The 20,306-nt window shown below is 45.6% G+C and overlaps 1 long non-coding RNA gene across 1 annotated transcript; it reads right to left on the bottom strand.

Moving 5' to 3' along the window:
- Window positions 1–13,866: 13,866 nt before the first annotated feature.
- On the bottom strand, window positions 13,867–20,097 carry LOC140694912 (uncharacterized). Its single transcript, XR_012070577.1, has 4 exons — window positions 19,863–20,097; window positions 18,231–18,467; window positions 14,990–15,119; window positions 13,867–14,136 (listed from the first exon to the last, which is right to left on the bottom strand). It is a non-coding gene; the product is annotated as an uncharacterized lncRNA (long non-coding RNA).
- Window positions 20,098–20,306: the final 209 nt, after the last annotated feature.

Here is a 20,306-nt window from a genome sequence, read left to right as displayed (position 1 = left end):
GATGTTTTTGTTTCATTTTCTTTAGTTTCCTTTGCTTGTTTCACATCATTTATGACATCCTTTATTTTTCTTTTCAGAGTTTCATGTAATAAAATGTAGACATTTCCCCTATTAAATTGTGCAATTCAGGAGCATTAGAGGCATTCACAATGTTGTGCGACCATCACTACCATCTAGTTTCACACTATTTCTTTCCTCAAAGTGAAACCTTGGATCCAGGGCACGCACTCCCCTCCCTCCTCACCCAGCCCCTGACAACCCCAAGTCCTCTTTCTCTTTGCGTGTCTTTAACTCTACTGGTTGTTCCCTGCCAATGAAACTTTAAAAAAGGGTTTTTTCCTCCCTGACCACATGTTTTAAGCTGGGGCTGAGGATTTTTGTTTGTTTTCACTTGAAACAGCATTTTTATTATTTTCAGGGGATATTCAGGGGGATTAAAGATGTGATGCACAAAATGAAGCCCTTTTGGTAACTCTGTGCATAATCTCAGGGTAGACACTGCTGTTCCCCCTGTGACACCACAGCCAGAAGACACAAGGGAGATGCTTAGCTCTTTCTGTGGCAAAAACAAAACCAAACGAATCAAAAAAATTAGTAAAAGCCCAGAAAAATTGCTTGAAAGACAAACCACAACCTGGAAAATGCATTCCTCAAAACCCAAGGTTGGAGAATTTTGCCCATCCCTGTAGTCCAAAATCCTTTTGAAACCCAGTGTTCCAAACAGAAACAGAACAGGCATGGGCAGTTCCAATGAGAGGCAATGCAGGTGGCCAGTGTGTGTTAGAGATGGTTGACCTCTCAGGTGAGAACAGAGGCAGACGGAAACACTGCAGAGACAGCACCGGTCACCATCACACTGGCGGTTCTTTAGTCAGGTGACAACCAGCCCTGGTGACAATGTAAGCAGGCAGAGGCTCCAGCAGATCCCCTGGAGTAAAGAGTGAAGGGACGCTCCTCTTCAGAAGAACAGGGTGCAGGACGCATCAAAGGGCCACAGATGCATCTCTTCCCCAGAAGATCTGATACTTACAGTTCATCCCATTAAAATCCTTACACACCTATTCAAAGATGCCTTTTCAAGGGTGTTCATCACAGCACTGGTTGAAACAGTCGGAATTAAAGCAACACTAATATTGATGGAGAGGGGATGGGGTCCATTCGTTCCGGTTCATGTGGATGAATGAATGCTGTGCAGTTGGAAAAGTGGGTGCCTGATCTCAACCCAATGTCAAGGGAGGCCTCAGGGTGGAAGTATGCAGACCCACTCTCTGCATCCAGGGTCCCATCTGCACGACCACATGTGTGTGAAATCAATATAGATGGAAATTGATCTGATTCTGAGTGTGTGAGAGACAGAGATGGAGAGAGACATCCTGAGAGACACAGAGACTGAGACATAAGCACCAAATCATTCATGACAGTCACCGCTGTGGATGGGAATTACAAATCTCTTCTCTTTTAGGCAATATTTCAATTTTTTGTAATTTGTCTGTATTACTCTACTAATTCTAAAAGGATTAAAAATCCTATGCTAATGTGACCCATTCATTACTCATCTATGGAGTAATTAAAGTACATTAATCCTATTTTTAAAAGAATTTAAAGCCTTCTCAGGACTCAGTTCCATGTCAGCTCAGTGGAAGCAGAGGTTCTCCAGGAGGTCGTGTCTCTTCTGAATCAGCATCCAATAGAGGTGAGCAAGAAGTACCCGACTTGGACACTGAAGACTACAATAGATGAGAGAGTCTGTTGAGAGAAATTAAGACCTACATTCAAAGAGAATAGTCCCATATTCATGGAGCAGAAGGCTTCATTCTACTAAGATGACAATAGTCCACGAATAGATCTAATGATTCAAAGAATGCCTACCCAAATCCCAGGTGGTGTTTTGCAGGAATTGACAATCAATCTAAAATTCTCGTGGAAAATCCAGGGGGTCAGAATACATGAGTGAATCTTGAAAAAGAAGAACAAAGTTCGAGGAATGAAAAGTCAGATAGATCTCACGGTTAATACAAAACCTCTTTAAACTGAAGATAACTGAGATTCAAAAGATGTAGAAGAAAACCTGTCATGGAAGCCAATTCTCTCCTTTCCCTTTTCCCTATTAAGTTAGGTTGATAAAAAAAGCCTTTAACTTTCACCATTTAACATGGTAGGTACTTTTCTCGTTGGCTCCTGCATGTGCATAAATAAAACGTTTCTCTCGTTCATCTCCTCTTTACTTCTGTGGGCTCTTTGGGAGGGACTCTGGATTATGGGGACCTGCTCTTTTCTCACCTTCTTTAGTGACATCTTTTGTCCATGGTGAAGTTCTTAAAAAAAGAAAAGGCTCATTGGTTTTGGGTCAGAATTGCAACATGTATACCTTTTGAGACCCCCTGGAGGAACAAGGGGGTTCAATACTGCCTGGAGAATTCACTTGTCAAAATGCCTAACAAGACGCTATTTGCAAGGTTTTTTTTTGAAGATTCTTATCCTAAAACAAATCCCCTATCTAAACCTCTTGGATGATCAAATAGAAAGAAAAAAGTAGAATCATGTCTGGCCTAAGAACACTTGCTTAACAAAACGGAAGGACAGAATCAGTTTCGGAGCAAAAATTAAAATGCATTTATACCATTAACCCTCCCACTCTTTTGTACACTGTCCTCATGTAATCTGCCAGATGGCCCCCTGGAGAAGGCCCTTTGCCCGGAACTCGTGCTCATTTTCAGAGCTCGGCCAAGCGGGTGGTTGGTCCCCAGGGCCTGAGAGGGGCTCTGTGTGAAATCTTCTCTGCTGAGACCCAGCGGACTGAAGGTAACTGTGTGCTCTGAGGGAGAGAGAGCACACCGAGCCTCTGTGGAGGCATCTCTGAGATCCTCCCAAAGGCACACAGCTCTAACTCTGGACACAGGAATTTTTGATTGGCATCTTAGTTGGAAATCTCTTCCTGGATAGAAAGAAGCAGATTCAAGATGTTGCAATTGGATGGGCAGGTCGTCCTCTCGAATTAGTCCATGAGGAGGACACGCAATTTTCTGCAGAAGTAGGAACACCCATCCCTGCTCTGCTGACGTCATCTACAGAGATACAGAGACGCGACTCTAGGGGGAATTCAAAACCCACCAACCTTTCTTACCGACGTCAACGTCCCCACTTTATTCTCCTGTCAGGTCTCTGCACAAAAACTGTGGCTCATCCCCAAATATCACATACCCATCACCCTGTACCACTCTGTGCCTGTGTCCAACTCGAGCATTAAGGCCTGTGACCGTTACTGTTAAATCGTGTCCCTCTTTCAGCCCGTCTCCCGCCATCATCCCAGCTCAACCTCGTTGTCTCTCTCCAGGTCAGCAGCACTCTTCCCACTGGCTTCCCATCAGCTTACCTTGCCCTGCTTCCATTGCTTATTCCCCATACGTTACCCACAATGGTCTTATTAAAGTATGAATCAGATCAAGTTGTTCCACTTTGCAAAATACTTTCGTGATTTTCCATTGTATTCAGAAGGATATCCAGAGTCCCTACCAAGGCCCTATGTGATCCGGGCCCTCACCGATCTCTGCAGCCTCAGCTCTCACCGTTCTGCTCCAGCCCATCTTCACCACCCCGATGGTCCCCACCAGGACAGCTGTGTTTCTAACTCCAAGTCTCGTACTTACACTTCTTCCAGCCTGGGAGGCTTTTCTTGTCTGTTACCTACGTGGCTTATTCTTTTGCTTTATTCAGGACTTTGTTCAAATTATTTACCCTCAGAGAGGACTTATCTGACCAGATTATTTAAAATAGCACGCACATATTTCCTATTCAAACATTTTCTCTCCTAATATGCTTTATGTTTCTTTATGGCATTATTAGTACCTGGCAGTACATCATATATTTATTTGCTTACTGGTTTACTGTCTGTCTTTCTTACTAGACCTATATTCATGGAACCACAAATAACTGTTTTAACCAGTAACTTTCAAACCACCTTTAAATGAATTCTTTTATAAGTTGAGAATTTCAGAGGCTTCCACGGGTTGCTTAGGGGAAAAAAGAAAAAGGATTCAGGTTGAAATAATTTATTAAGGACCTGAGAGTTGGTTATTTATTTTATACATAGTAGTGTGTACCTGTTAATCCCAAACTCCTAATCTAGCAAAAGACCTTGCTGACTACTATTTTTAAAAGACTTTTTTTTCTTTTTAAACTGGGGTTGTTTGTGATCTCTTTTCTTCTTTGTTATTTTTCTTTTTTTAAAGACTTTTTCTTATTTTTTTTTTACATTGAGGTACCGCAAATTGGATCCAGCACATACTCTACCCCTTGAAGTATACCATCCCCTCGAAAGACAATTATTTTTATACTTTGACAATACCATATTGAATTAAGATTTTTGTTCCATTTTCCCTTCATAGAGTTTATAACTGAGGGACAGAGAGGAAGCCCTGGGCCAACCCTTCCTTCTCAGCGGGTCACTACACAGCAGAGGAGCTTGGCTGTCTTCAGGCCCAGCTCACCTTTCTGCTCTGAGTGCCGACTCAGGCCACTTCTCTTAAAAGCGGCGTGTTAGAGGCAGCAGAAAGCCAACTAGCGAGCAACAATGACAAAACTGACCCACCTGCAGTTGGACATCATCTGCTCTGAAACGAATCTCTTAAATCTCTTCTTCTTATTAGTGGATGGTTTTCAAAAATATTCCCAAGGAGATGAATCTCACTCCATTTTTTCTGAATTTCTTGGGCCTTCTATGACTTTAACTGCAGGCTTGATTTTCTGCACAACATCTGCAGGGAAGCCAGGCAGAAAACGTGAACAGACCCTACAGGCTGCTGCTGAGGCCTCCGGTCAAAGCATCCTTGTTGTGCAGAGCCTACATTCATGGGACCAGTTTCATTACTGCTGTAATTAGTTCTTATCCAAGTGTCCCACCGGAAATGTTTCTAGATAGAACGTGGCCTGACGCAGATGAGCAGTGGGGATGTGGGATGCAGATGGCAGACAGACTGGAAGGACAAAAGGGAAATGTTTCTTCAGGCTTCAGTTTGGAAGATTTCTGATTTTTATATGGACATTAAACTTGGTCAGGCTGAAGCACCGTTTACTCTAAGACGGGGTGATGTACACGTATACACGTATACAACTTCTAAAAAATATGTTGAAGCTGGGCGTGAGAGCCTAGGGGACAGACAGCTTTGAGTGACACCTCCGTTCCAGGATGCCTATGATCTCGGGCTCACAAAGAGGAAAAGAAAACACATATCTTGCCTGTGTAGCTCTATGTGAAATTATTTTGACCCTTGACGGATGGTGTGAGATCAGAGATCATGTAGTCTTTCATACGTTGCAAAGATGACAATTCTTCTTGATGAGTCAGCAGACTGTTTCCGATGGCCCGGGGTCTGTGCCAGACATTAGCTGTCTAGACAAATACCACACAGACCCCCATCCCTCAAGGAGATCACAGTGTGTTGTGGAAGAGAAAAATTTAAATAGGTTTTCAAAACAATGTGGTAAGACTCACTTGGCATCATATATACTATATGTTCAGAGGGGCTCTTGCACTGCCTGAGGCAGGGTTCTAGAAGGTAGGGAAGGTGTCAGAGAGGAAATGCTTTCTGCACTGACATCTGACGGATTCCAGCAAATCTCTAGACCAGGAAAGTGCGTGCTGGGCACGGGAATCTCGGCAGCTTGCGTGTCTAGTGCAGAGGTCTGGTCGTGTCTAAGAGCACTTTGCACTTAGGGAAGGAAGGTCAGTGAGGCTAGAGGCTGTGGGGAACTAACGGAAGCTGAGGCTGAAAAAAAGCAGCAACTAGGTGATGAGAAGGTGGGACGTTAAATCAGGGAGCGTGGACTTCCTCACATACGCAACGGGGAATTCTTTGGGGTTTTAAGGAGGAGAGTGACACAGATTAGTCATTAAAAGTGAGAAAAGTGGATTGTTCTCTCTAAAGAACAGCACTGGGGAGACTAGCAAAGGGTGGGAATTAATGCAGTGGGGAGCGAGGGGCGGGGACTTAGTTGGGGGACATTAAGGAATAGAATTGTAGTACTGACAGGGGTGAGGGAGTGGAAAAGTAAAGGAAAACTCCCAGATGTATGTCACGGAAAACAGATGGGATAGTGATGCCATTGTTTGAAGAAGTAAACCTAGTTCTGAGCGAGTGTAAATCCAAACATACAGAACTTGAGATTTTTATGGGCTAATCAAGTGGGAATGTCTACTTGTCAATTATAAGTATATTTCTGGGACTGAAATGAAATGTCCTTGCTGGAAAAGATCTGACAGATAATCAGTGGACAGAGAGAAGTTGAAGCAACGGGAATAAATGCCACCCACTGACATTTTTATCAAAGAAAAGGGAAGAGGTCACTTCTGGTTCAGAAAATATGGCAGACCGGAAACTTGAAGACGCACTCACTAAAGACACATAAATACGTAGGACACAATGCCGCCAAACTTTTTTGTTTTTTGTTTTTTTTTATTTTACAGGCACCTTTATTGTGGTATGATTCCTGTATAGTAAATTACACATATTTCACATGTCCTATTTGATCAATTTGATAGATGTCTACACCCAGAAAACCATCACCACAATCAAGATAGCTAACATTTCAATAACTCCCCAAGAGGGACACTTTTCCAATTCCCATATTTATCCCTTCTCATCCCCTTCTCTCCCTGGTAACCGTAAGTTTGTTTCTGTATGCTGTGGGTCTGTTTCTCTTTTGTAGTTAAGTTCATTAGTGTCTTTTTTTAGATTCCACATATAAGTGATATCATATGGCATTTTTCTGGCTTTCTTCACTTAGAATGACTATCTGTACGTCCATCCATGTTGCTGCAAATGGCATTATTTTGTTCTTTTTAATGGCTGAGTAGTATTCCTGTGTATACATATACTACTACATCTTTATTCAGTCAGCTGTCGATGGACACTTGGGTTGTTGCCATGTCCTGGCTATTATAAATAGTGCTGCTGTGAGCATTGAGGTACATGTGACTTTTTGAATTAGAGTTTTCTTCTGACATATGCCAGGGAGTGGGAAGGCTGGATCATGAGTTGTCTATTTTCAACTTTTAAAGGAAATTCCACACTGTCTTCTCAAGTGAAAATTCAGCCCATTTTGTGAAAGCAGAGCCATGCTCAGAATGTAATGGGTATTTCTAGGGGCCAGACATGAAGCGCAGTGAGTGTGGCCTGTTCAAGAATCAGAGGGCAGTCTGCCAGGGTTGGGGGAGAGTGACAAGGGAAGTGTGGTACAGGTAGGATTCAGACAACGTGGGGACCTGACAGGCTGGGATAAGGAGCCTGGACTTCCAGTCATCCCTTGGTAACCATGGGGCACTGGTTCCAGGACTCCCCCCTGACGTCAACATCTATGGATGCTGACACCTCTTGTATAAAATGGCATAGGACTTGCATGGAACTTACACGCAACCTCCCATGTAAGTTATATATATATACACAAATATTTTTTATTTAGTTATAGTCATTTTACAATGTTGCATCAAATTCCAGCTTAGAGCACAATTTTTCAGTTATACATGAATATAGACGTACATTCGTTGTCACATTCTCTTTTGCTGTGTCCTCCTGTGTACTGTAAATCATCTCTAGATTACTCACGGTATCTAATACAACATGAATGCTATGTAAGTAGTTGTCAGTGTATGGCAAATTCAAGTGCTGCTTTTTGATACTTTCTGTTTTTCCATGAATATTTTCAAACCACTGTTACTTGAATCTGCTGGATAGGGAGCCCCTAGATACGGAGAACCCCCAAGCTCTTCCTTTCCACCTCCTAAATTTCCACTGCAAACACTGCAGTCCAAACATAGGAGAGCGCCATCTACTTGTTGGAAACGCTGAGGAATTTCTTCAGCTTATGTAGCGCAGGACAGTAGGTATAGAGACAACTAGTGGGAAAGGAGGGCCTGCCTGGAGAGGAAGGAGGAAGGACCGCAGTGGAAGCCAGCTCATGCACTTACTGTAGCTAGCTGATAGCAGTGAGGGACGCCGAGGAACTGGAGACACGTCACATGGGGGGCGATCCTGGCCACCCACGTGCAGGGTTCGCATAGCTGGGACCCAGTTTGCAAGATCAAAATAACAAGGGTGGAGAGGGGCTGCCTCAGCCCCGGGATCCTGACAACGGCCACAGTGCCTTGACTGCAGCTAATACGGCTCCCCTAGTAAGCCGGAAAAAGGAAACTCTGAACCAAGATATTGCATATTTCACCACAGGCACACGGATAACTAGATCTCTAAGCTGACAAAATGTAACCACCAGAAACGGGAATCTTTCCTTTTCTCTTCATTTGGACCTTTGGACAGGGAGCCACACATCTCTGACGGGAACCATCTTTAATCCAATAGAGAGCTCACTTTTTCAGGAATAAGCATGGAGAAAAAGAGTGGGGTGATGGTTTAAAGCGGAAGTCAAAGTGGAAGCCCATCTGAGAAATGGTAAAAACATGCATCTCAATGAATCCGAGTTATGGCGAAAAGAAGGAGGAAGGTTAAGGAAATCTCTATCCAGCTGACAAGTCTAGCCAGTCATAAAAAGACAGGACTTTAAATCAAGAAAACTTTTTTGTTTTTTTGGTGATGAAAAACAATGCCATATTTTAAAACAAGTCTTGGGCCATCAACAACACACTGAGAGTTGTTGAGAAGGAGAATATAAAACTGCATATATACATGAAAGTGTTCCAAGTCCAGCACTCAAAAAAACTTAGTGGATCATGTGTCCAGTTGATTTGAAAATCCTGATAAGTAAATGACTCAAAAGTGGGAAAGACATGGTATTAAATTGTGGTAGTGAGGAATGAAATCCAAGAAGTTTATACCTATATTTTCATTGTTAATATAACAAACTGAAAACAACTGTCAAAAAGTAGTAACTGGAGGACATACACACACACACACACGCACACACACACAATCTGGAACAGCAGAGAGGTAAAATATGCTAAATTTATCATTATTGTGGAACAGGATCTAATAGATTATTTCATTTTTGATAGTGTTATAGGAATACTGGTCCAATTACATATAAAGTTATGAACTTAGAGATGATTTATAAAAGTTTAGAGAGAATTTTCATTAAAAGGCAATATACCTTCCAAATCATTGAAGAGAAAATTATCAATAAAAAATTAATCAATTCAGCTAATATGGAGTAAAAGAGACCATATTTACCATCCTAAAATAAACCACAAAATGGATACAATATATGAAACAATGATTTTTAAGACACCTGAAAATAATCATCCACGAGGACCCTGTCCTGCCACCCCCATAACAAGGCTGCTAGGCCTCCTACTGCCATCACCAAGAATGTCCACCAAGAGGCTACATTTCCTTCCTCTGCTCCTACTGCAGAGCCAGTCCTGAGCAGTCCTTTTCCAGGTTTTGGCAGGCAGCTCCCAGAAGTGCTCTCGTGGGCCTTGGTCCCATTTGGCCACTAGCAAATGAATCAAGGATGAGCAGTGAGCCTCCTTCCTCATCCAAGACCTAGGAACCTCTCTGACTTCTGAGCAGGGCTTCACTCTTGTCTGCTGTCTGGTACTCTCTGCCTGGTTTCCCGAGTCCCCGGCTTGGACAGCCTGCACGCTGGCCACAGCCCATCAGAATCTGTTCCCCTGCCAAGAGGCCACGTGTAATCGTGAGCAGGGCCCCAGGCCTCTGGAGCAGCGTGGCTTGGACTGCGTCCTGGCCCTGGGCGCGTGGGCTCCATGCCCTTGGTTGAGTCAGTTAACATCTCTAAGCTAAGTTTCCTCATCAGTAAAATGAAGACATACCAATATGGAAAAAAAAAATCAGAATCGGGGGGGTAATAAATTTCTGGTGACTGAAGATTTTTTAATTTTGAATTATACAGCGAAAGACATCATACAAATTTTACTACTTCAGAATTCTAAAAGACAGCTTCTACTGTTAAAACTAATGCATGCACGTACACACAAACACACGTGCAGACACACTGGCTTTGCTCCACATACTTCCCTATACACACACACGTACATGGACTCATGTACCACACACACACATAGCATACACACAACCACACACGTCCTCAGGCGCACACACACACATAGCATACTCACTACCACATACATCACCAGGCGCACACACGCACAGCCACATACACACTCACAGTCACGTACGACACAATTCCCCAGGTGCTTGTGTGCGCACACACACGTCATACACACCTTTGGCTTTATTCTAAATCTATTTACAATTGAGGGTCTCAGTGTCCATTGTTTTATCCTCTCAGAAGATCCTGGCTTCGGAGCGTGAAGCAGGAGCCCCTCCTCCCTGGAGACGGTCTTTGCCACTTACAGTCTCAGTAGAGCCAACAAAAATGCTCTGGACCTTTGGAAGTGCAGTTCCAGAGCATACCTGGGAGCTCACATCCTATATATCTAAACATTTTAAGTGCAGTAGGTTAAAGTCCTACCTTTACAAATATACATTCATTATCAGGGGGAAGGCCAGGTTCAAAATTAGAATTCCCAGACTCAGGGGAGTCCTGCAAAGAAAGTGAGTGTGTGGGGAGAGCTGATTCCAAGACTCTGATCACTAGCCTAACTCTTTTCTTCCCAATGCTGTGTCCATCCCTTGCCATAAGGGGCCTTGGATGTGCACAGGGGGACACTCAGAATTCACTTCCGGCTCTGCCTATAACCTCCATGCAAACAGCTGCCCTTTGGCCTCTCTGTGAGTCTTGGGAATCTGAATTCCGGGGAGAGCAGATGCAGGCACTAGAAATGGATCAGGGGCTGCTGAGGCAGGGCATTCGGGGTCCTGGGTTTATAGAGCACGGAAAGGAGCCAATGACCATGTCCCCTTGGCCCTGCTGACTCCACCCAATGGAGGGCGTGGCCAGAGGAAGTGTCAGGGCCAGGGGGACCGTCTGCAGTGCAGGACTGAGGGCAGCGGGCCCTCTTGCCGGGGTCTAAGGCGAGAAGCCCTAAGGAAAGGTCTGAGGAGGCTGTAAAGTATCTTCATTCCCATTAATTAAAAAAAACAAAAGCTTACCACAGGCGTGCGTGGAAAAGGTTTTGTTCTAACAAGGGAAGGGACTTGACAAGGTCTGGCCATAGAGGGTTGGTGGGCTTGCCAGGTTGATGAGGAACTAAGAGGCCGTTAGCCTCCCCTGGGTCTAAACACTGCCTGAATTCCTCCAGGTGACACTTAAATGCAGCGAGACATGGAACCCTCTCAAGTTGTTAAAATATTCATGGTGAGCCATTCAACTCTCTCCTCACTCTTGGCTACGAAAGCACGATAAACACAGGTGGGAATCTCATCAGCCTGTTGGTTGGTTCACTGTCCATCAGGTGCCCCCTCTTGTAGGAGCCTTTATCATATCACTCAGGGCTGATCCATCCCAGGATTACAGCTGATTTTCTGCAGGTGGCACCACTTGCTGGTGACACGAAGGAGGCATGTTAGCCACCTCCCAAACACTGAGGCTTCTCCTGGGAGGAGCCTGCAGACCCCCAGTCCAGCCTCACAATGATGGTCCTCAGTGTCACTCCTGGCTTGCTGCCCTGGCCAGAACCTCACTGGATTGTCGATAAATGTCACCCATATACCACATCTAAGCTTGGGGTCCAGATGTGATCATGGTTCTTATTTTCTTCCCATCGATGGATTGTTTGATCTTCGTGTAATTGTGTCGGCAGGAAGGCCAGTACCGCCCTCTTGGGGCCTCCCCGAGCCGCCTCTGTCTATAACTGTCTTAGCGCCCCAGGGGATCGGGTCTGAAGCCTGGCACTCAGACACGAAAATGACAGCTGGAGAGACAGGAATCCACACCTGCTTTGGCTTCTGCTGAGGCTCGATGTGGCCATACAAACGGATCCCACAGGCCCTGAATTCACTTGACTCGCTGCAGGGATGCTCCCACACTGCCGCGTTCCCCCCAGAGACCGAGGGCTTTCTGCTTGTTCCGGAAGGCCCCACCCCCGAGGGGACACTGGGTCCAGTGGAGCGTCCAGCCTGCTTCCCAGCCAGCCCTTAGGGCTTTCGTGGGGCCTGGAGCATCAACTAACCTCCCCTTAGGGGCCCGTTTGTCCTTTCCATCCAACAGACCTATGTCATAAGCACTTTAACTCACCTGAGGGTGTTTTCCTCACTTCAGGGACAGTGAGGACTGGGTTTCTTCACACTCCAAGTGCCCCCGGTCTGGATGCAGACAGTCTGGCTCTCCCCCAAGTCCTGCAGGTCCCGGCCACACCTGCTTCTGGTCACTGAGTCTGTGCTGTGTTCTCTTCCAGGACAAGAGGTGCACTCTGCCCCCTGCCCCTCCCCCACCAGCGGTAGCAGAGGCGGCGGACACCCAGGTGAGCTGGGGCCTGAGACCGTGCCCGCAAATCAGTGCCCCAAAGGCCGCTGGTGACTAGAGGTACCACGGGGCAGAAGCCAGCATGCGAAGGGAGGAGGAGGAAGGTTCAGGATAAGGAGATGAAAGGGGGAACGGATAGCACCGTGAGGACCACGACCATGAAAGGGAAGAGGAAAGATAGTGACAGCTGGAGTGGTGTCGGCGTTAAAAGCTGTGGGCTTTTTTAAAAAAATTTTATTAATTACCAATATATATTGACAGATTTCTTATTTTATTAAAGATTATGTGCCATGTCATATAACAGGATATAGTATGATATTATTTATTAAATTATACATAATAGAAGATATACTAGCATATTATGTTCTGTTTATTTATTAGCAGACAGTATATAATACATATGTAGGTGTTTATATACATAATATATAATTCATGCACCTATATAACATATAACCCATAACAAATAATGTAAGATTATGATTAATGTATAATATAACAAGATTACATAACAATAATGATGTAATATTATCCATTGTATGTCTTGGTTCATGAAACATTCTCATCGCAGGTGCCTGTCAGAGGTATTTATGTATTAAAATTAGTATTATAAGACACAGCTATGAACTTATCACCCAGCATCATAACAGGAATATTGACAGTGACATACTGTGTCCTCTTTCCCTATCCTGCTCTTGGCCTCCTCTCACAGGAAGTAACCAGCATCCTGAATCCTGGCTTACCATTCTCTTGTGTTATTTTCACACACACAATATTTAAGATCAGTTAAAACAAATGAACTGCAGGTACATGCAACAAAATGGATGAATCACACACTCTATGTTAAATTTAAAAAGTAAGCCCTGGAAGGTAGCCTATAGTGTGCTATGCTTTTAACTGTGTATATATATGTCAACTAAACTCACTAAATTAAGAACAACTACAGCTAGAGTCCAGGTGGGAGAGAGACAGATAAAAGGTGAGGTGAGCAGATTTGCTGCAGGTGAGCGAGTTCCTTTCCAGTAACATGTCATTCTCTCTGAAGCAGGAGGCAAGGCCATCTGCTGGGAGTCAGGGAAGAGACAGAAGGAAACTTAGAGGTGTGCAGAGAGCAGAGAATGTTGACATGACTGAGTGATAAGCGGGGAAATGTGCTCACTAGAGAAATCCTGGAGGATTGCCTGGCAGTGGCAACATGCTGGGCATTGATTTGTAGTCTTAGAAATCTGTGCTGGGAGAGCCTGCTGCCTGCAGGCTCAGAACAAATAGAGCTGGGTGAACCGAGATGGAAGTCATCCTGGTGAGGAACTGAAAAGATCAAGGGTCAAGGGGGTTTTGTTTGTCATAAACAGAGGGCTGACTGTGGATGCAGAGCTGGAAGGTGGGGAAGTGGAAGTAAGAGGAACGTGGACAGGCAGGAAAGCAGAGGAGTCAGCGCTTGATGCCCCAGTGAGGGTGAAAGAGGGCCAGGGAGGCTGGTGGAGAAGCAGCCGGACGGCTAGAGGTGGGCACTTCAACGAGAGAGGCTTGACCCTGGAAGGAGACAAGCCCGGGTATGAGCCTGGGGATAGGGTGAATGGGGGGTTGCTGGCTCAGGCTGATGGAGAAGAAGACCCTAAAATGATCATACTGGGTGGTGGAGGGAGAATCAACTTTGATATCTTGATGGTAGGAGGTGAGGCAATACAGAGCTGGTGGTCCAGGTGCTCCTGACTGAGGCAGATGAGCAGGGAGGCCAGGGTGGTAGGCACTGCTAGGAAAGGATCTGGGTTTTCCGGGAGCTCCCAAGAGAGGAGGAGCAATGATCTGAAGGTGGAAAGTGAGCACAAGGAGGTCAACCCAGGCTCCTGATCAAACGGGGGTGTGTGAGGGGGCAAAGTTTCAACTCCAGAGATGGTTACCCAGGAAGCAGGGACCACGGGTGAAGTGAGGGGACACTCAGAGAAGAGAGGGAGGAAAGTCTTCTGGGTGTAGGGGGAAGAGAGGCCCCAGGACAAAGGAGCACAGAGGCACAGTGATGAGGATGGACTGGCTCTATGGTGACACTGAAGGGTTGGCTGGATCTTTGTCCTGAGGGCTTAGTTTGGGGGGACTACTGGCCTCATGAGGACTCCCCTCTCAGCAGCCTTCACAGAGGCTCTAGCTACTGAGAGCTGTGTGGCCACAACGGTTCCCGGAGGGGCTCTGCCTCCATCTTCTCTTATCAGACTATCCTGCCCAGCCCCTGACTGCCAGCGAGGGAGCCTGGGCCTCGCAACTGCTTCCCATGGAGGGACAACGGCTCCTCGGAGAAGCAGGCTGATCTTACTTTTCTCCGTAACCCACGGTCTAGCAAAGGGCCAGCCCATGTGTGGGCCATGTAGGGGCTCGGATACTTACCGAACTAACTCAAAGCAGAATAATAGCAGAGCTGGAGGAAGTGACCACTGAGCTCACAGAGTTCACTGCCCACACCCCCATTCTACAGATGAGGAAACAGAGACCAAGCATTGAAGCAGCCTTGGCCAAGGTCAGGCTGCTCTTAAATGCTGGCCTGTGTCGGGCATGCCAAGCGATGAGCTGCAGTGAAGGGGCTGAGAGGGGGCTCTGGGGCTTGACAGCTTGGGTTCAAGTCCCAGCTCTGCCATGTATTAGCCGTGTGAATAATGAATGTCCTTACCTTTAAAGTGGAACTCATAGTGGTGCCTACTCATTGGACTGTCGTGAACACAGCGTTCCTGGAACAGCAGGACAGAGCTCTGTACAGGTTTGCTGTTGCTTTGGTTACTATTATTATCACCAAGTGAACCCTGAAATGAAGAACAAAGGCAGCAAGAATTTTTATTTTAAAGGGTTTTAAAATCCTCTGATGAATGATTCATTTCATCTATTCAAGTTTGCATTTGACCCTTATTAACAACTACACAATGGATGACTTTTGAGGCAATCTTGCTTCATGTCTTTTATTCTCACTTTCGACACAGGCTACTTAACAGGCAGTAGTTTCTTTTCCAGGAAGAGGGACAAAAAGTTAAAAATGACTCAGTGCCTCTCGGTCCCCAGTGAGTTGGTTGTGACCTGTCAACCCAGCTTTGGGGAAGTGCCCGCTTCCCCTGGGCTCACTGAGCTGCCCCGCAGACTCCAAGGGGAGCTGTACCCCCACACGAATCCAGTCTCTTGGTTCCTATCTTTGCTTCAGATCCCTCAAGGACTGCCCATGCTCCAGGGCCCCATCTGCCCCACCAACCTTGGCTGCTGGACTCCAGGACACTATCCTGGGTCTCAACCATCGTCTGTTCCTATGACCGCCCCACTACTCTACATTTTGTCCTTCAAGTGTGGGCTCCTGTGGCTCGCCACACAGCAGGGGTCTCCCTGTCCTCCACCTTGGGTTACTGCATTGTCCTGCACGGTGCCTAGCGAAACCGTGTGGAGGCAGGAAGAATACAGAATAACAGGTGCTCAGAGGGGCTGCCTTTCCCACTGCAGGGGCCCTGGAGAGCTTTCTCCCAGCTTGTTATTCACAGGCGCTGAAGCTGTGGAATCTCGATCTCACCAATTTAAAGAGCACCATGACTAATTACAAAAGAAATCATTTTTTCAGTAGCAAAAGGAGAAAAGACTTTGTGTTCCCCACCTCCAACTTTTTTCCTCCACCTTCAGATGTTTCTCATCTCTGGGCAAGGGTAGAAAGCAACTCACAGAATATTATTTTTCAATGTTTTTTCCCACTCTGAAGATTGCTTTCCCAGAACCGATGAAGGCTAGAATGGTTTAGCTTTCCTGGACTGAGTTTTCAGAAGCCTGGGTGGGGGGAGGGGAGAGGGGGAGGGGAGATAATTCAGCAATATTGAACCTAACAGAGACATTAAAAGTTTCTATTCTAAACACAAAGGAAGCAGGATGCTCTAGAAACAGGAAAACCATAGTTGGAAATGCAATAACGAGTTACAAGAGGATAAACATAAAGATGTAAAAAAAAAAAAAGGACATCAAAATAAAAAAAGGTGGGAATGGGAGAGGGGAGCAAGAAAATATAGATTTTTTTTCTTTCTTTTTTTTCTTCGTTACTCTTAGGATGTGTTGGAGCCTACGTGATTATCAGTCTAAAGGAAATAGATATAGTAATGGGTTGATATATTTGAAGAATAAGGTAACCACAAATCAAAAGCATACAATAGAGTCACAAAAAAACCAAAAAGAAACAAAATCAAAATGACTTAAAGACTTAAATATTAAACAAGACACTATAAACTTCTCACAAGGAAACATAGGCAAAACATTATTTGACACACATCTCAGCAATGTTTTCCTAGGGCAATCTCAGCAACCCAAGCAACAGAAATAAAAGCCAAAATAAATAAATGAGACCTAATTAAACTTATAAACTTCTGCACAGCAATAGAAACCATAAGTAAAACAAAAAGACAACCTATGGAATGGGAGAAAATATTTGCAAAAGATGAGACTGACCATGGCTTAATTTCTAGACTATATAAATAGTTCATACAACTGAATAAGAAATAAATAAACAACCAAATCCAAAAATCTGCAGAACAACTAAACAAGCAATTCTCCAATGAAGACACACAAATGGCCAATAGACATATAAAAAAATGCTCAATATCGCTCAATTATCAGAGAAATGCAGCTCAAAACTACAATGTTATCATCTCACACCAGTCAGAATGGCCATCATTCAAAAGTCCACAAACCATAAATGCTGGAGAGGTGTGCGAAAAGGAAACTCTCCTACATTGTTGGTGGGAATGTAGTTTGGTGCAGTCACTATGGAAAACAGTATGGAGATTCCTCAAAAGACAAAAAAAAAAAAAAACTTATCACCTAATCCAGCAATCCCACTCCTGGGCATATATACAGAGGGTACCTTAATTCCAAAAGATACCTGCACCTCAAAGTTCACAGGAGCACTGTTTAAAATGACCAAGACATAGAAGCAACCTAAACGTCCACTGACAGATGACTGGATAAAGATGTGGTATTTAGATATAACAGAATATTACTCAGTCATAACAAAGAAGGAAATAAGGCCATTTACAGCAACTTGGAGGGAACTGGAGATTATCTCACTAAGTGAAATAAGTCAGACAAAGACAAGTATCATATGATATCATTTATATGTGGAATTTTAAAAAAATGATACAAATGAACTTATTTATAAAACAAAAACAGATTCACAGACTTATAAAGCAAACAGGAGTTTGGGATTAACAGATACAAATTAGTATATGTAAAACAGACAAACGACAAGGATTCACTGTAGAACAGAGGGAAAAATATTCAGTATCTTGCAACCTATAATGGAAAAGAACCTGAAAAAGAATAGACTATGTATATGTACAACTGAATCACTATGCTGTATACCTGAAACTAACAAAACAGCTGTATATCTGAAACTAACAAAACATTGTAAATCAACCACATTTCAATTTAAAAAAATTGATAAGCTCTAAATACCTTTATTCAAAGAAAATCTTGAAGTCTTCCCTCTTACAAAACTTAAAATGTGTAGCTTGAGCAGGACCAAATTATACTGGATGGGCAGTTACATTACACCAGCACGTCGCCCATGCTACACACACATCGTTTTCCTACAGGTAAGAACAGCCCTGAGTGCACAGGGAGCGAGTCCTTCTGGGACAAGATCTGTGGCAGTGGCCTCCTTGTCATCGCTCCATCTCACCAGGAGGCCAGGATTTTCAGAGGTGAGGGGACATAGAGTTCATACACTTCAAATTGATTTCCCGAAAAAACTATGGAAAAACCAAATTCACCTGCAGTGTGGGAAATATGAGCAAGGCCCCTAAGCAGACTGACAAGCCCAAAGTAAGATGGCCCGATGTTCAGATCGTAACCAGAACAACGACCATCTGGCCCCAGTTAAAAGACCACCACCTCACCTGCAATGAACTGCTCGTACTCAATGGCAGGGATGTTTCTGTTGAGACTTGGGAGGTCAAAGGAGTCGGACCAGGGAATCCAGACCTGGTTGATGTTGGGGCTCTGCCAGTGGTAGAGGTGGCCCCAGTACCGGCTCCTCCATCTTCAGCAGGGTCTTCAGGAGGAAGGCAATGTGGATGCAGATGTTCCTACGGAGGCTGAAGCCCTCTGGAAGGTTGAAGTCAAACAGAAGGTACCTGGCAGGGAGCAAAGGAGAGCGGGTCTTCAGGGCCAGGCCTCTTCACAGGAATCCCGGCTTAGATAGAACAGATACAATGGGAATCCCTGCACAGCCCATGGCCTAGACTCCAGACACATTCAGCAGCTTCTGGTTTGTAAAGTGGAGGCACTGCCCGCCCATATCCATGTGGCCAATTACTTCAAGTCCAGGAGCAGTTGCGGAAGACATCTTGGCGCCCGTCTAACACCACTAAGCACCTGACTATCACCTGAACACCCGTTCTCCAGGGGCTCACAAACTTCTTGTTCTACAGAACCCTATACACTCTTAACAATTACTGAGAACCCCAAAAGGCTGCTATTTATGTGAGTTAAATCTATCAATATTTCCTGTGTTAGAAGTTGAATAAGAAGTTAGAAAAAGTGCATCAATTCACTTAAAAATATTAACAATCTGCTGTATGTTACCATTAATACTCTTAAACAAAATATAATTCTATTTTTCAAAACAAAAATCATTAGTGAGAAAAATAGCAGTGATTTTAATTTCTGCAAATCTCTTTTGGACTGGTGAGAGCTGAATTCTCCTATCTGCCTCTGCATTCCCTGTTTTTTGATATCACAGGCCAAGTTTTCCCTGGAAAACCCCACAGGGACTCGGGAGAGTAAGAGTGTGCAAAAGGCAGGTGACATCCCGGCGTTTCTATAAAAATGGTCCTGCACCTCAGGGGCCTTGGATACACTTTGATAACTGCTGCCCTATCCTAGGTGAGACTCTTCTACACTAGAGCCAGGCAAGGGTCCTGGATTCTGTAATGAGTTACCGCCACCACACCCCTCCCTTCTCTGTGTGCTTCTCACAATCTCCATTACTGCACATGAGGATGTAATCCTCAGCCAGGGCCTCTAATCCCATAAGACTGCTAACTTCAAGAGAGAGGGTCCCATCTACCATCCCTACACCCCGCATAGTTTATTTTGAGTTAAGCCCTAGATAACTGCTTATCGGCACTGACCCTTATGTCTTATTCCTGAAGTTGACTGAAGGAACCAACATCTGGAATGAACTGAAATTTCCCTGCAGATAAACAAGGCTGATAAACCACCCCATTCCAACATCTGATTCTGGGGCTCTTCAAAACCCGGGTAAGGCCCCGCTTCATCTAAGATGGGTTCTCCGCCTGCCCTTCCCGGGGGGTTCTGGGAGGACGCAGCCACCAAGGGAGACCCAGACTCGCGGCCCCAGCCCCAGGGCCTAAGGGGGAGGAAAGCTTGAGGCTGTGCCCAAGCCCTGCCCCACCCCGCCCCAAAACGCTCCCCGGCACCATAGCCCTCCCCGGCCACCACCCCAACCCCGATCCCACCACGGTTCATGTCCACCGGACCCGCCGACGGCGCGGACGTACGTTTACCTTCTGTGGGACGCAGCCCCAGACAGGATGTCGGCCGCCTACTGACCAGGTCAGAACTAGTCGCCCGGCCAAGCAAGCCGCCAACCCCAGCAGCAAGCACCGCCATGGTCCCTGGCAGCTACACACTTCCGGAGCCCGCTCCCCGCCCCAGAAGCTCACTGTGGCCCGTGCGGAGCGCGGCGCCTGTAACCATGGCAACGCCGCGGGGCCCTCCCCTAGCGCTTGCGTCGTGCGTCCTCCCGAGTCTAGATGTGCGAGGGCAGACCTTGTGGAGCCAATGGGAGCCAGGGCACGGCCAGCACGGGGGTGGGGGGAGGCTTATGGGACAGCTGGGCGGGGCCGGGGTGGGCGGGGCCGCGCGGACATCCTCACCTGCAGGTGGCGCCGGCCGGAGGCTGGGGCGGTGCAGCCACCAGTGGGCGGGGCAAGGGGCAGCGGGGCAGC

This window comes from Vicugna pacos, unplaced genomic scaffold, assembly GCF_048564905.1.
Source record: "Vicugna pacos unplaced genomic scaffold, VicPac4 scaffold_111, whole genome shotgun sequence".
NCBI classification, from domain to species: domain Eukaryota; kingdom Metazoa; phylum Chordata; class Mammalia; order Artiodactyla; family Camelidae; genus Vicugna; species Vicugna pacos.
The sequence above is the reverse complement of the archived record's forward strand: the minus strand, read 5'-3'. Positions and strand labels throughout refer to the sequence as shown.